Source organism: Diabrotica undecimpunctata, chromosome 2 (assembly GCF_040954645.1).
Source record: "Diabrotica undecimpunctata isolate CICGRU chromosome 2, icDiaUnde3, whole genome shotgun sequence".
NCBI lineage: Eukaryota > Metazoa > Arthropoda > Insecta > Coleoptera > Chrysomelidae > Diabrotica > Diabrotica undecimpunctata.
The window spans coordinates 180,344,256-180,359,875 of NC_092804.1; the positions used below are offsets into that span (position 1 = coordinate 180,344,256).

General features: G+C 34.0%; 1 protein-coding gene across 5 annotated transcripts in view; it reads left to right on the forward strand.

Moving 5' to 3' along the window:
• The window catches only part of LOC140435297 (EGFR adapter protein-like), a 651,983-nt gene that overhangs the window by 506,524 nt on the left and 129,839 nt on the right, over positions 1 to 15,620 (forward strand). The window lies entirely within an intron of this gene.

Below are 15,620 nucleotides of genomic sequence, written 5' to 3' on the forward strand. Positions count from 1 at the left end.
AAACAACTCCATTTAGTGTTAATTGAACATTAGGATAATTTTTTCTTTTGCTAAAAATTAAATAACGTATCTTTTCACTAGAGAATATAAAACCCGTGTTTTGCGACCAGCTTTCAATTGTGTGTAAGGTAGTTTGCAGTATATGTGTTCCCAGAGTTACATTGTTTGTTCTTAGATAAATGACTAAGTCATCTGCATATAGGCTAGTAAATACAGGTAGTTTTATTTGATGTATAATACTATTTATTGCAACTAGAAAAAGAGTAGGACTTAGAGTAGATCCTTGTGGAGTGCCGTTTTGAAGTACTCGTCTGGAGGATGTAAATCCATTGGTTCTGACTCGAAAAGTTCGTGTTTCTAGAAAATTCTTAATAAAGGACAACATGTGCCCTTGAACATCCCATTCTTGAAGTGTTTTTAGTATAAGATGTCTCCATGTTGTGTCAAACGCTTTTCTTATGTCAAAAAACACGGCAATAAGTTTTTGGTTGTGCAGAAAGGATTCATGTATACTTGATTCAAGTGTTATTAGATTGTCTGTTGTGGATCTACCCGTACGAAATCCACTTTGTCTGATACTTATTAGGTTATTGTTTTCGAGGTACCATTTAAGACGATAATTAAGGATTTTTTCTAAAAGTTTGCAGGTACAACACGTAAGTGATATTGGACGATAGGAATTTGGATCGTCTTTTGGTTTATTATATTTAAGGATTGGAATTATAGTTGCTTGCGACCATAGATCAGGAAAGTCATGATGAATAAAAATATTATTAAAAATATCAACTAATATTAGCTTTGCATTCAGAGGAAGATTTCGTAAGAAAAGAGGGTGGATATCATCAGGTCCTGGACTCGAATTTTTAGCACTTAAACAAAATTCTAATTCTTGAAGACTTACTGGTTTGTTTATTGGATTGCCACTCTCTGTGATTTGTATATTTGAAGACTCCGTTAGTTTTTTGTGCTCTAGAAAGGATAGGCTGTAATTAGAATCACTAGAATTACGTTCGTATATATCTGCTAGTATTTCTGGAATATCTTCTTTGTTTGAATGCATTTGGTTATTATATGATAGAGTATCTATACTTCGAAAGTATTTTGTACCTTTTATTCTACGGACTTTGTTCCATATGTTGCCTAAGGGAGTGGAAGGATTTATTGAAGAAACGTACTTTTTCCAACTTTCTCGTTTTGCTTTTTTGATTAATTGTCTGCTTTGAGCTCTGAGATTTTTAAACCTTAAAAGGTTTTCTATAGTTTTATGTTTCTTGTAAACGTTAAAAGCGTGTTTAGACAAAGTGAGTGCTTGTGCAATTTCGTTATTCCACCAAGGAACTGGCTGCCTTTGACTCGATTTTGTTTTTCCCACTGCGATTGTTGCTGCAGAAATAATAATGTTATTAAATATTTCCAGGTTTTGGTTTGCGTTATTGGTTAAATTATATTTGTTTGTTTGTTCTTCTATCAGTGTTCGATATAAATTCCAGTCAGCTGACTTTATTTTCCATGTCTGGTGAATTGGAAAAGTTGATTTATCATTAGTGTTTAAGGTTATCGTGATAGGGAAGTGATCACTATCATATAAATACCCCAATGTGTCCCAATATAATAAAGGAGCTAGCGACGGACTGCATAAAGAGAGATCTATGGCAGAAAATGTACCATTGTATGAATTGAACCTAGTAGATTTGCCAGTGTTTAGTAAGACTAAATTTAAATTATCAATGAGATTATTTAGGAGATTGCCACATTTGTCGGTTTTGTTACTTCCCCAAGTACTGTTGTGACAGTTAAAATCGCCTAATATTATTTTTGGGTGTGGAATTTGGTTTAAAACATTGCTTATTTCAGTTATGTCTAAATCAGTAGGATGAGGTAAGTATACATTGCAAATATTGATTTTCATTTTGTGGGTGACTGACACTGCAACTATTTCGAGATTTGTTTGTAGTTGTATTTCAGTTGCCTCTATGTCATCCCTTACAAAAATTGCTGTTCCGCCGCTTGAGTGATCTGCAACTCGGTTTCTTAGAAAAGGAACATAATTTTTTAATGTCACACTTTGGTGCTTGAAATGGGTCTCTTCTAGGCATATGACTAAAGGAAGATATTCGTGTATAAGAAGCTTAATGGATTCTATATGTGTAAAATAACCGTTGGGGTTCCACTGTAATATGAATGTGCTGGCCATTAACTCTTTATGTGTTAACTATTTATTGTTGAGAACTTGATTCTTGGTCAGTTTCGTCAGTAGAAGAAGGACTGTTGAAAAGCAGTTTCTTCTTCAATCTGGTGATATTGTTTTTTAAAGTTTTATTTTGTATTTGGGAATATATAAAGTTTAAAATTTCTTTTATTTCTTGGCTTTCATTTGAATAATTTTTAACAATGACTTCAGGATGTTTTGAGTGAAGGGAATTTGCCAGAAAATCACATATTTCATGAAAAGTAAGTGTAAAGGAAGGGTTTCTATTTTCAATTTTTTCTTTAATTTGATTTAGAATAATTGATATATCTTCTTGGGTTTTAGGCTTTTTCTTAGGTTTTTGAGTATCGGGAGGAGGTAGGTCATTTTCAAGAATTTCAGGAGAGGATATTTGTCTTTTAGTTGCAGGAGTAATTTTAGTGCTTTTTCTATCGCTTTCAATTACTAAGGAATTATCTTGGAATATTTTTGGTTGATTCAAGATTTGTAATTCATTGTTTGTTTGTGAGGAAGTGGTTTGGTCTTTTGTAGCTGATGCGTGATTTTGTATGGTATTGGGTTCTGGTTCCATTAATGTTTCGGTATCTTCTTGGTATTGGTTTCGTGGTTGATCTTGTAGCTGATTATATTTTTCATTGGCAGAGTTATGTATATTCACGTGGTGGTCAGTTTCCATTTGATTAATTGAGTTGCTTGATGATGATAAAGAAGGACAGTCAGAGTCTTGATGTCCGACAATCTTGCATCTGGAGCAGTTTAAACCATCTATGGAAATGTATAGTCGATATGATGTATTGTCGAATGAGATTAGAAATGAGTCAGGAATTGATGCATTTTCTAAAGGACTTATGAACATTTGCCTCCTAAAGCTGAGTACGTGGCTGTATTCTGAGTCTTGCATGCCTACTCGTAGAAACGTCATGTTGGAGGCGGATTTTATACCCATAGTTTTTAAGTGCTCTTCAATTAAGCTATTAGGTATAGTAGGACATACATTAGATATGATGAGTCTCTGGGCGGGGGTTATAAGTCTTCTTACTTCAATCTGGTTACCATCAATATTTATATATTTGTGGGAGCTAAGAAATTGATCAACTACATATTTAGAGGAGAGGTAGATGCAGATGCGGTTGTTTGATATTTTGGATGCCCAAACAACATTTTTGGGCTGTACTATTGATCCAACAGCTTTTATATATTCGAAAACTTTTATTCCTTGTATGGTTGAAAGTATAATACCTTGGTCTTTTGAAGGATATTTGAAACTATTTAATGCATTGGAGTAAGATATATGTGACGTAGTGGGTATATTTCGTGAGGTAGTAGCTGATTCCGGTTCATCCATCTTCCCGCTGAGAATTTACGTACATTGGCACAGAGGATCTAAAGCCGGACTTGGCCACTTAATAAAATTAAACAGCAGCCTAGCCTAATTACTTGTTAGTAGCAAGAACCAGCAAAAAGTTGTTGTCAATAATCGATAAGTTGAATTGAAATCGATAAAATATTTTGCCTTTTAAACTTCTGATTTTAAGGTTATTAATAATGCAGTTTTGTACTCACAGAATTCTACGATTTTCAGTACACTGTCACATTTAACTTTGAACAGGATTTTGATTTTAATATTATTCACTAATTACACGTTCAGAACTAAAGAAATAATAGTTTAAATATTTAAATTTTTAAGAGAAACTTTGAAATGCGTCTAAACACTTTGACAGTTTTTTGACCAAATAGAATGTTAGAATACTGTATACACCCATCATACTAATGAGATTGTTGAACAAAAATCTTACCGTTCTTTAACATACATAGGAGAAGTTTCTTATAAAATTACAAAAATTTTTAAAGACTACATTCACATTCCTTGTAAGACTATCTCAAATTTAGAAGAAGTTGCCTATTTCCTGCTGAACGTCATAGAAACTGGCAGTCAACAAAAATTTAGTTTATTTCAAATTGCTCTTCAACTCCTGGAAGATTTGAGAAACCTATAAAACGTAACAAAAACATCAATTTTGCGTCTCAAAACATCCCAAAGTTCTCATCAATTAAGATATAAATATGTGTTGATAAATAGTGTAAATAAGTGATAATAAAATAAGTATAAAAAGTGTTGAATACCGAAATGGTTGAGCCCACATTTATTAAATTAGTAATAATAGTAACTTTTATTACTTACACCTCATTGGTAATTCTATGCCACAAACATTTAAAAAAAAAAAAAAAAAAAAAAAAAAAAAAAAAAAAAAAAAAAAAAAAAAAAATTTCAGAATCAATACTAATAAAAATTTGTTCTATAGGTGCTGTAGTAATCCATTTAATATTTGTCCGCTACATATTTGTCACCCTAGATCAAAGATTCTGGACGTCAAGCTCGAAAGGAATTCGATATTCCATACACAATTTCAGGGCCTCAAGTTAGGCCTAAAGATTTTTGCAAGGCCTTAAAAGTTATTGTTTTAAAGATGCATTGGTACGATTTTTGGCTGATTATTGGAATAGTAAAAATTTGCTTACAATTATCCAAAACAAATTTGGACATTCATAATTTTTAACCCCTATCATCATTGCTACTGAACTCGTATCAAGCTCACCGTAATTAGATTAAAAAACTGAAGAAAGCTTTGTTATAATTAAGGCAATTCCCACGTATATTCCAAGAATGTAATTTTCTGATGATATTAAATTTTCAACAAGTCTTAAGTGCTCGTTTTAAAATCAAAAAAGGTTGCAATACAGGTATGTTTTGGGACTAGCGCTTCGTGGATGTCACTTTTCAAATTAAAGATATTATCAATTCCAATAGAGGGGCTTTACTGGAACCAAACAGCAGTTATTAATATAGATGGTGAGTTATCTGAAGAAATAAAAATCTAACGGAATTAGAGAAGGATGCATACTCGGCTACTATTCAATCCGTACTGGGATTATATTTTCAAGAAAGCTTTTTCATACGTTAGTTTTGTTTCCAATAATATTTTCTGTCAGTTTTCATATTGTTTTATAATATATAATTTAGTTTATTTCGTCCTTGATTAATTATTTATTTTGTTTCTATTATATTTTGTTTGCCTAACTTCTTGCAACTGGATTTTTCTCCAAAAACCCCAAGTTCCCCTTTTTTAACTTCTTTCCAACAACGTTTGTAAGACCGATTCTGTACGACTAGTATTTACAAAGCCATAATAATATTATTACCAAGCCAAATACAACGGTAGACTAATATTTAGCTGGCAAATTTCTGGAATTAAATTTACGTTCAAATGATTTCCAATTAATTTTCCATTTTGATTTTGTTTGTACACCTTTCGATAAACAACCACGTTAATTTTCCGTTAATGTACTGGTAAAATTATTTGAAGCATTGGTCGATTTTTGGCGATTTTCACAGAGGTGTTAGTGTATTTTGTGTGAAAAGTCACGAAGAAGAATCACCAACAACTTGGGTTTTCTAATTAGAAAATTTATAACCTTTGCTAGTGCTTTAATACAGCTCAATTATCAAGTTGTAAGAATGGATAGGTCATTTGGCGTATTGGGCTTTGTGAATCATCTGAAGCATTTGATTGCCTCTCGCACAATTTGTTTTTAGGTGAAATGCATAAATGTGGTGTAAAAGAAGTTTGCTTGTGTGACTCTCAGTTTATTTAGATCGTATTTAAAGGCATCTTTGTTACTCACACTTCTTGTATTGGGATTAACTTTACTTTTTGCTTTTTGCTAAATCAGTTCTTTGTATCTCGTACCAATTGGAACCTCACCTGTATTACGATTATATTTTTAACAGTAAAAAACATTTGATTTGATGAACTATATCATATTTAATGTAAGGATAATATATGTATTACTTATTTCCATAACGCTAAATATTAGAAATACAACGAATTATTCTTTAATTTTGTACCTATTTAATATTCTTTATTTTGTTACAGGTATGTTCATGTTTTCAAGATATTTAAAATAGGTAAGAATAACACATATAAAAATCTACCACATGCTTTTTAAATACCTAATCAAATAATTGCAAAATTGTTGTTGTTGAACAACCCATAGGTTTTCTTCTTCTCACGTTCTTCTAACTTTTTCGGCATCGGACCAAGATTCCGGACTTTGATTTTCGGTTTTCCCATTTCTTCTATATTTTTATATCAATTGGTCATTGCGGGATCGGCTTCTTTAATTATTTTTCTCTTCTATGTAAGTAATATAAGTTTTTATTTTGGTTCATACCATTAACTATTCCATTCACAGATGTTCTATTTACACGTCTCTCATAAAGTCTTCTTTAGTCTTTCTCTCCCACTACTTCCAGACTTTTACATATATTTACATTTTAAAATTTAATATTTTCTTTTGTCTATTCAAGGACTGTTTCCGCGTTTCAGTTTCTGCCCATAACAACAATATTTCCTACTAACATCTTTCCATCATCAACATAATATATAAAACACTAACGACTTTTTTTCATAAAACTCCAAGTTTTTTATTTATCTGATCCAAAACTTTCACACCTCCCACGCCTGTCCAAATACTAATTGTTACCATCTGATATAAATCTCTTGCAATTTTTAAATACTCACCGGAGATTTTTTTGTACAGAACCTTACGAAGAACTCTATCATATGCCTTCTAAAACATATAAAAAAAGCATTCAAACGGTGTCTAACATTAATTTTATTTCACCCCTCTATGCACTCGACGCATAAATTACAGTAAAACCTCAATATAACGGACTAATTATTGGGGGGAAGGGGTGTGCATTAAAGCCGAAAGACCGTTATATAAAACTAGATTTAAAAGATGCCAAAAAACTTTTTTTTTTTGAAAATGTATACACTCTATTTAAATATAAATAAAAAATACAAAACACAAACAAAATTCTATTTAATTATGTTTGGACATTCGTCGTGAAGTGATGTTGCTGTTTGATATCGACGCGCTTGCTTTAGGTAAATATTTGTTGTTAAATACGACCCTGAAATTTACAGAAAATTGTAAAATAACTAATACATTAAGGGATAAGATTAGCAGATAACCAAGGTGTTTTTACTAGAAGATCGTATATAAATGCAGTGTTTGTCATAAAGCGAATTACCGAGAAATAGAGTATAATAGACCACCATTTCTATGGCTTCTTCTTGTGGTACATTAGATTGGGATGAAGTATAAACGTTTTGTTGAGCTTTGTTTTGTTGTTACTCAGTAGACGCACCAAATTCCCAACCAATTCACAAGCTCTCTGTGAAACAAACGATTCATTTCAGAATTGTTGGACTTTTTAGTAAATGGGTGGAGCTTGGCTGTGGTCAGGTCCACTTCTAGGAGAGATATCTTTGTGCAATGAGATTAGAAAACCATAGGAAACCAATATCTTCATGTCTTTTGTGTATTGACTGCAACTCTTAAGAGTTTGTCGAGGGCACTCACTTTTCAGCGTGTAGGTTAGGTATTTTGTGTGTTTAGGCTTGTGTGATTAGTGGCTGACAAGTAAGTATCCTCATGGTTTGTATGTTAGGAGACGAAATGACAATGATAACTACGCAATTTGGGTTTTGGGAATGTTTGGTGGTTACAGAGACAGATAACGACGTTTCTTTTATCTCGGAACACATTGAAAAGGATCATAAACATGAAGCGAATCAACAACTTCATATCTGACGTGACTTCGTGTATGGAAATTTGCTTGGAAGTAGTTAGAACTTGGGTTTAATGTTGACTAGTCGGTGTGGCTTTTGTTATAAGAAATCTACGAGAGTGCAAAGTAAAACGACAAAAGAAAACATTTTGTCTTCTACAAATACAACAATAGTAGTCAGCAAAGAACTAACTAGATGTAAAATAGAAATTTATGGCATCAGTATTGAACAAGTAATGGAAATAAAATACCTGGGAATTACACTGTCTAACTATAGAGACCTGGACAAAGGAGTAAGAGATCAAGTAAAAAAAGCAAATTGACTGGCAGGATGCCTTAATTACACTATATGGCGAAACAAACACATTAAGACTGAGATGAAGTCAAGAATTTATAAAGCCAGTGTAAGACCAACAATGACATATGCCTCAGAAACAAGACCCGACACAGCCACAACGCAAAGGCTACTGGAAACGGCATTGGTGAGAGTACTGAGAAGAATTATAGGAAATGCGCTGAGAGATCGAAAGAGAAGTGAAGACATTAGAAGAAAATGTAACGCGCAAAAGATGGAGTGACAACCTTCCATAGACGTATTAATCCGCCAGTGAAAAGCAGAATTGCTTATAAAGAGGAAGACAAATACAAAAAAATTGGTACAGTAGGCGATCTTATAGTCTAGTATATAAGATCGATTGTGTGACTGTATTGATACTGAATTTATTCGAAGAATATTCACTTACCCTCAAGGACTACTGTTTAAGATATGTAAACTTAATTAATTAGATTAAAAGTGTAACTGTTTTAAGAACGTAATAATTATCGGGCTGCAAGGATAAATCATAGCTAAAGAACCCTTTATCGAGACCGGATTATAGCATGTACCATCGGCAAAATCGTCCCCTATTAATTTATTATTTTAATGTAATATAAGTGTAATTTTAATAAGCAAGTGGTGAATCTATAGACGCTTCAAATAAACGAAAAAATCAAATTTAAAAAGTGTAACTGTTGTATAACGGACTCTCCTCGTCGAGTAGATGGACTCTTCCAACTTTTAACAACTTCCAGCGTTTACAGCGCCTTACCAAGGCGCTTCTGTAATAGAAATAGCGCTACGAAATACGCTATTTCGTGGCGCTACTTCTGTGACCCAATGGTGAGGAATATACCTTCGAAATGTAATTAAATCTTAGAATTTTATTTTGAGGATTTACGTACACACACTATAATTTTTACTATTCTGCCTTCCGTACAATTTAAAGTCCTATGTGGAATTAAATTGAGGTACAAAAGATAATCAACAAATTCATTCACCCGATCCAAACAATTCTCTACCGGCCGTCCGTAATTCTGATACTCGAATTCCTAAATCAGGACAGCGTTGCCAATTGTTTTTATTTTACGTGAAAGACAAAGGTATTTTGCAAATTACTCTTTGTATATTGCTAAACAAATATATTGCTATTTTTTCCATCTTCATTCCATCGTTTAATTTGTTGACTAGTCCGGCACTCGGAAATATGGAAATATATTTGTAGCTTCACAAGTCATTCTAATAATCTTAACCATCAAATTGACTTTGAAAACATAAAATCTCTTTGTACTGAGAGTAACTTTTACAAGAGATCTTTGCTTGAAGTATGCCATATTCTAAGAGAAGAAATTTTTATAAATAGACATACTGACGTAGATAATCTCAGCACCAAATATCATTCATTTCTTAACAATTCAAACTTAATATCGTTAAAAATATAGGAACAATTTCGTTCACTCAAATCTAGAAAATTCCCAATCACTACCTGGCCTAAAATAATTTTTACTTTGTCGCTAGAAAAGTGACCTTCAACTTTAGTTCTATCCGAAACTGCTTTTCCGAAAATTTATTTACTACACAACAATTACCACACAAGAAACGAGACAAGGCGGACGTGGAAACTATAGACCAATCAGCTTATTGAACCACATCTATAAAATGTTTAATGTTTAATGAATAATAACGACAAGACTAGAAAAAAAGTTGGATTTCGACCAGCCCTGAGAACAAGCTGGCTTCCGCTCAAAATTCGGAAAAAACGATCACCTACAAACAGTAAAAAACTTAATAGAAAAATCAATAGAATATAACAGATCACTGGAACTTATCTTCGTAGACTTTCACAAAGCCTTCGATACCGTGGAATTAGACAGCATTATAACTGCTCTGAACAATAGTAGAATAGACTACCAGCTTACAAAGTCAGTACAAAAATTGTACTAAAACCATATAAAGCGAGGTGTGAGACAGGGCGACACTCGAATACGCCTATCAAATGCTAAAGTGGGAAAATAGAGGAATAAAAATAGACGGGGAAATGCTCAATCACCTGCGTTTTTTACAAAAATTAGAAAACGTCTCTTCTACAATAGGTCTAAAAATGAACATCAGTAAGACCAAATTTATGACAAATTTGTTCCCGGCGAACACCTAACCGTCCAAAATCAAGCGGTAGAATTGACAGAAAAGTACATATATCTCGGTCATGAAATCAGAATAAGCAAGGATAATCAGACCTGTGAATTTGAACGACGAATAACACTTGCTTGGGCGGTGTATGGTTCATTAAGAGACATCTTTAAAAGCAACATCCTGATAGCTATGAAACGGAAGACATTTGACCAATGAGTTCTTCCTATTATGACAAACGGAGCAGAAACTCTCACTCTAACAAAAACAACAGTACTAAAAATACGAGTGGCACAAAGGCGCATGGAAAGATCGATTCTAGGCGTGACAAAAAAAGACAAAATAAGGAACCAAGACCTAAGGAAAAGAACAGGTATCACTGATGTCGTCGAACGTAGAGCCAACCTGAAATGGAATTGGGCAGGTCACATAGCGAGACTAAAGATGGACCAGAAAACTAATTGACTGGCGCCCAAGAGAAGACAAACGCAGCAAAGGACGACCACCAATACGCTGTGGATGGACGACATTAAACGAATATCCAAGAAATTGCAACAAAACGCACAGAACCGTAAAGAGTGGCGAAAAATGGGAGAGATCTATATCCAGCAGTGGAAAAAAGACGTTGCATGGTGATGATGATGGTGATGTTCGAACATCGATGTTTTAAGATGAAGCCCTATTTCAAACTTAGGGATCATGTGGCAAGCAAATTTAAGAAATAAACCTCATACGCCATTATTTGTATAGTCTTGTAAAAATTTGCAAAATAATGTGCCTGTTTCTGTATCATTTTAGTTTTGTTTGTATATTTTGATATTTTTTCAGGTATTCATCCATTGTTTATTTCCCGTAGATTGATAGATGCTTATAGAGGTTTCGTCGAAATCACATTTGACATTTTTTTACTTCTTTTTCAAACTTTTTTTTTTCTTTTCTAAGGGTGGAAATTTCTAAAAACCGTACCAGGTTAACCCATCTTTATAATGGCTGGCGTGTGTTAAATTCAGGGTATAGGTAGAGTCCATTTCCCCTTAGAAGGAGGTCCTGCAAAACGGATGCCTTTCTGTTATCCTGCCTACCAACTAAAACCACCTTGTCTTACTCGTGCGCAGTTGACTGTCGCACGTACCCTACTCCGAAAGTAAAATAACCGCTGTAAGGCCGACCAGTTTTTCGGAACACTCCTTTCTCTTATTTAGATTTTATCTCTAGCGTTGGTCCGGCTGGTGTTTCTCTTCTTCTTCTTTCTTTTTAATTACTGTTCGGATATATATACTATTCGGATTATAGTTATGTACACTATTCCATCTTTTCTTACTTCCCGTCAACATAACCATTATCTCTCTCACCGTCACAGGGTTCATACCTATTTCTCTATACATTATGTTTCTGTCCACTGTCCATCTATTATGTTCCAGTCACTTTTTCAAGATAGGATTAAGAATGCTTAATTCATCTTTTACGAATTCTCTATTTTTATTATTACAAACAACGAATCCCAACTTTTTTACTAATACCTGAAACGATTATTTTATTGGAACCAATAAAAATGGTATAAAACCGTTTTTTTATTAAGAAACAGCGCTTTTGAACGTTTCAATTACATACACAGTCCTCAGAGGATTCCAAAGCACGCCTTATCGAACATTCGGCAACATCGCCGAGCGGTGCACGCGTTCCACGGATTCCTCGGGGATTTCACGTCTCCGGAATGTTCCGACACGGAAAAGAGACGCACCGTTCCCTCTTCTACATTGCGTATCGCAGTTCCAGCCGCGACCGACGCGACGCTTCAAAAACCACACGGAAGACAAGTCGTTAAGTGGATGTTCTTTTTTATTCTTTCGGGAAGAGGATAGAGGAGCTGGCCGGGGTGGAGGACGAGGCGGTTTTCCTTGGGAAACCGACACTGCGTGAGTGGGTAAATTGATGGAAAATTGGAAGTAAAAAATACTGGGTAAAAGCTGTCCCAAGGTTCGGCAATAAAATCCGATCCCGCAGAAAACGCGGTCATTCTTTAACCTATTCCAAAGGCATGGCTATAAAAAAATTATTGTGGCCGTCACGGGTTGATGAATCGAATGAATCAAAATCTAAAAAAAGATGCAAAAGCATTAAGGATATTGTAGTCAAATAGAGATGCACGCACAATAACATAATTATATAATATATATTCTTATGATTTGCAAATTTGGACCTTTTATGTTTAATTGCTTTAATATGCCTTAGGCTTAATTTTAAACAAATAAATTAATTTTAATTAATTTGATCTCAGGGTTCCTTTTATCGTTAATTATAAGTGGCTCTACAAAGTGGCAAAGTATTCTCTACGCAGTTGCCTTTGAGGAAAGGATGGATAATAGGAAAATAAATTAAACCAAATAATTTTGTGATACTAAACTGTTATAGAGACTTCGCTGTGCTGGTCATGTAGTAAGAGACTTCGCTGGGCTGGTCATGTAGTAAGAATGGAGACAGAAAGATTGCCAAAAAGAGCCCTTGATAGTGAAATGCAGGGCGCAAGACCAAAAGGAAGGCCACGGAAAAGATGGGAGGATGAAGTGGCAGCAGACGCGCAAAATTTGCTAGACGTGAGAACTTGGAGAAGATCGGCGCGGGACCGACAAAGTTGGAGGCATAGTTTGGAGGAGGCCAAGGCCTGATTTGGGCTGTAGCGCCACTGGAGAGAGAGAAACTATTAAATAATTTATTAAAAAAGAATAAAAAAAACTATTAACGTCAGACAATTTTACAATTAATCAAAATAATATATCATATGCGCTAATTCGTATAATTAAAATTACAAATTCATTAAAATTCCTATACAAATTATCAATAATTGTTTGGACTTGTATTGAAATAAAAGATCTCTTCTCTGTGTTTTCTTTTTTAAAGTAAATCAAGACAAAGAATTTTCTTTCAGGAAATATTACTTATTTTAATTTGTTTATATCTAAATTAAAAGATTTTATTTATTGTGAAATGAAATCCCTGAATAAAATATTAAAAAAACCAAATTAATGATGATCTAGTTATGATCGTGGTTGAAAGTCTTTGTTGATTATATGGCAAACTAATCTTTTATTTCCAAGAATTCTCGACTGACTCCTTTTCTTCTTAAGACTGTGATGTGCCCACCTTTTGCTCGTACTCTCAGTTACTCTACACACGTCGGCTATCTCATCTGCTTGTTAACGTCTCTTGTACACACTATCGCGGCAACAGTGTCTCCAAAAGCTCCTGGACCAAACTCCTATCTCATAGGAACCCAATTTATTTCTAGTTTTCAAAAGGATTTTCACTTAATCGACTAGTACCAAATATACTATAGGTACACATGTTTGTTTATTGCAGGATATACTTTAGTTGTCCAGTGCTACCAATCCTTGGGGCTCGCTTCACAGACTCCTTTCACAATAATTATTTGACAATAACTGTGCTAACTTTCACTGCAGGATATAGAACAAATACAACTTGCTTCTTCCCATGTTTAAATCAAAGTAATCTTCCTTTTCCCGAGAAAAACATGACTTCCTTCACTTTAATCCCTCCTTCTCCTTTTCACCAATCGGACACAAATATCCTACATATCACGCCATCCCTTTCGACTAATCAAATTCTGTGACTTGTCAAACACAAGCACAATGCTATTGTAATATCACATAACCTTGGTATTTCCAAATTTTACATAAATAAGATCTTTTCTTTATTTCCAAGTTTCTAGAGACAGTACAGATAATACTACTTCGGTTATTGTTTACTTATCCCTAACCACAGAACTTTCTAATTATTTGTCAAATTTCTTTGTAAACAAAAGACTTAAACCTTATATTCTAAAATTGCTATTTTTGGGCTATTAACATTAATCGTTTACGAGAAATCCTCTATTGTTATCATATATTATCGTACACATATCTATTTTCCTATCTGCCTACTTTCTACTAAATTAGAAAAGCCATTACTCATTCAAAGATTTGAATCTTATATATATATATATATATATATATATATATATATATATATATATATATATAACCAATAATAGAGAAATCAATGATACACATACTCTACAAGTAACGTTAATAATTTCGCAACATAAGTAAAATGTTCTGTTAAAAGTTCAAACACGACACAATCTGAAATAGTTCAGGACAAACCTAAGTTCGTAACAATTACACAAGTAAACGCTACTTGCTATGAAACAGCAAACAATGTAATTTAAAACAAAAAACATTGATTTTGCACGTGAGATTGAAGATGGCGGTGGCAGGGGGTCCACCCGATCGGTAGTAGGCCTGTGTCGTTCGGAAGACCAGGAACTAAATGAAGTTGAGATTGCAAAATTAATTAAGGGAAGGTAAATAGGTAAAAGCGGCAATGTATGCAGCTTAATACTTGCAAGTGGTGCGTTCTCTAAATGTAATTCGTACTACCTGCAATTAGATGGGATTGTCGGTACGATATAGAAATAATTGCTATTTCTTCTTCTTCTTGTAGTGCCTATCCGTTTCGGTCGTTGGCGACAATCATAGCAATCTGTATCTTGCAAACTGCTGTTCTGAAAAGATTTGTGGTCATTTTGTTGAACTACGTAAGTAGATTTTTCAGCCAGGAAACCCTTCGCCTTCCTGGTCGTCGTTTTCCTTCTACTTTTCCTTGTAGGAAATTATTGCAGCAACCCATATCTTTCGCTGTTCCTCATGATGTGACCAAGGTATTCGATTTTGGCTGTTTTTATTGTGGTTAACAACTCTTTTCCTTTTTACATTTTTAATAAAAGGTCCTGGTTAGTAACGTGGTCGGTATAGGAAAGCTTTAGGATTCGATTTCGAAAGCCTCAATTGTCTTGCAGGTAGCGTCTGTGAGAGTCCACGACTTAATTCCGTATAACAGTATAGAAAAGATATAACATCGTAGTAACCTGATTTTTATGGGTACTGATAAATCATGGCATTTGAATTGCTTAGCCATTTTTTGAAATGCAGATCCTGCTTTCTCTATCCTACATTTTATTTCTACGGAATGGTCCCAATTTTCATTGACATTCGTACCAGGGTAGGTATATGTTTTTACTCTTTCTGTTGGTTAAACATTCACACTGATTATTTCAATTTGCTGTTCCTTCTTAAAGACCATCATACATTTTGTTGCCTTAATGTTTAATAAAAGTCCATATCTCTGACTCACTTCTGTGATTCTATTCATTAACTCCTAGAGGGCTTCATAACTGTCAGCAAATACCACCGTGTCATCTGCTTATCTGATTGATAAATTTTCCGTTAATTAGAATTCCGGCTCCAACATCCTCTACTGCTTTTTGAAAG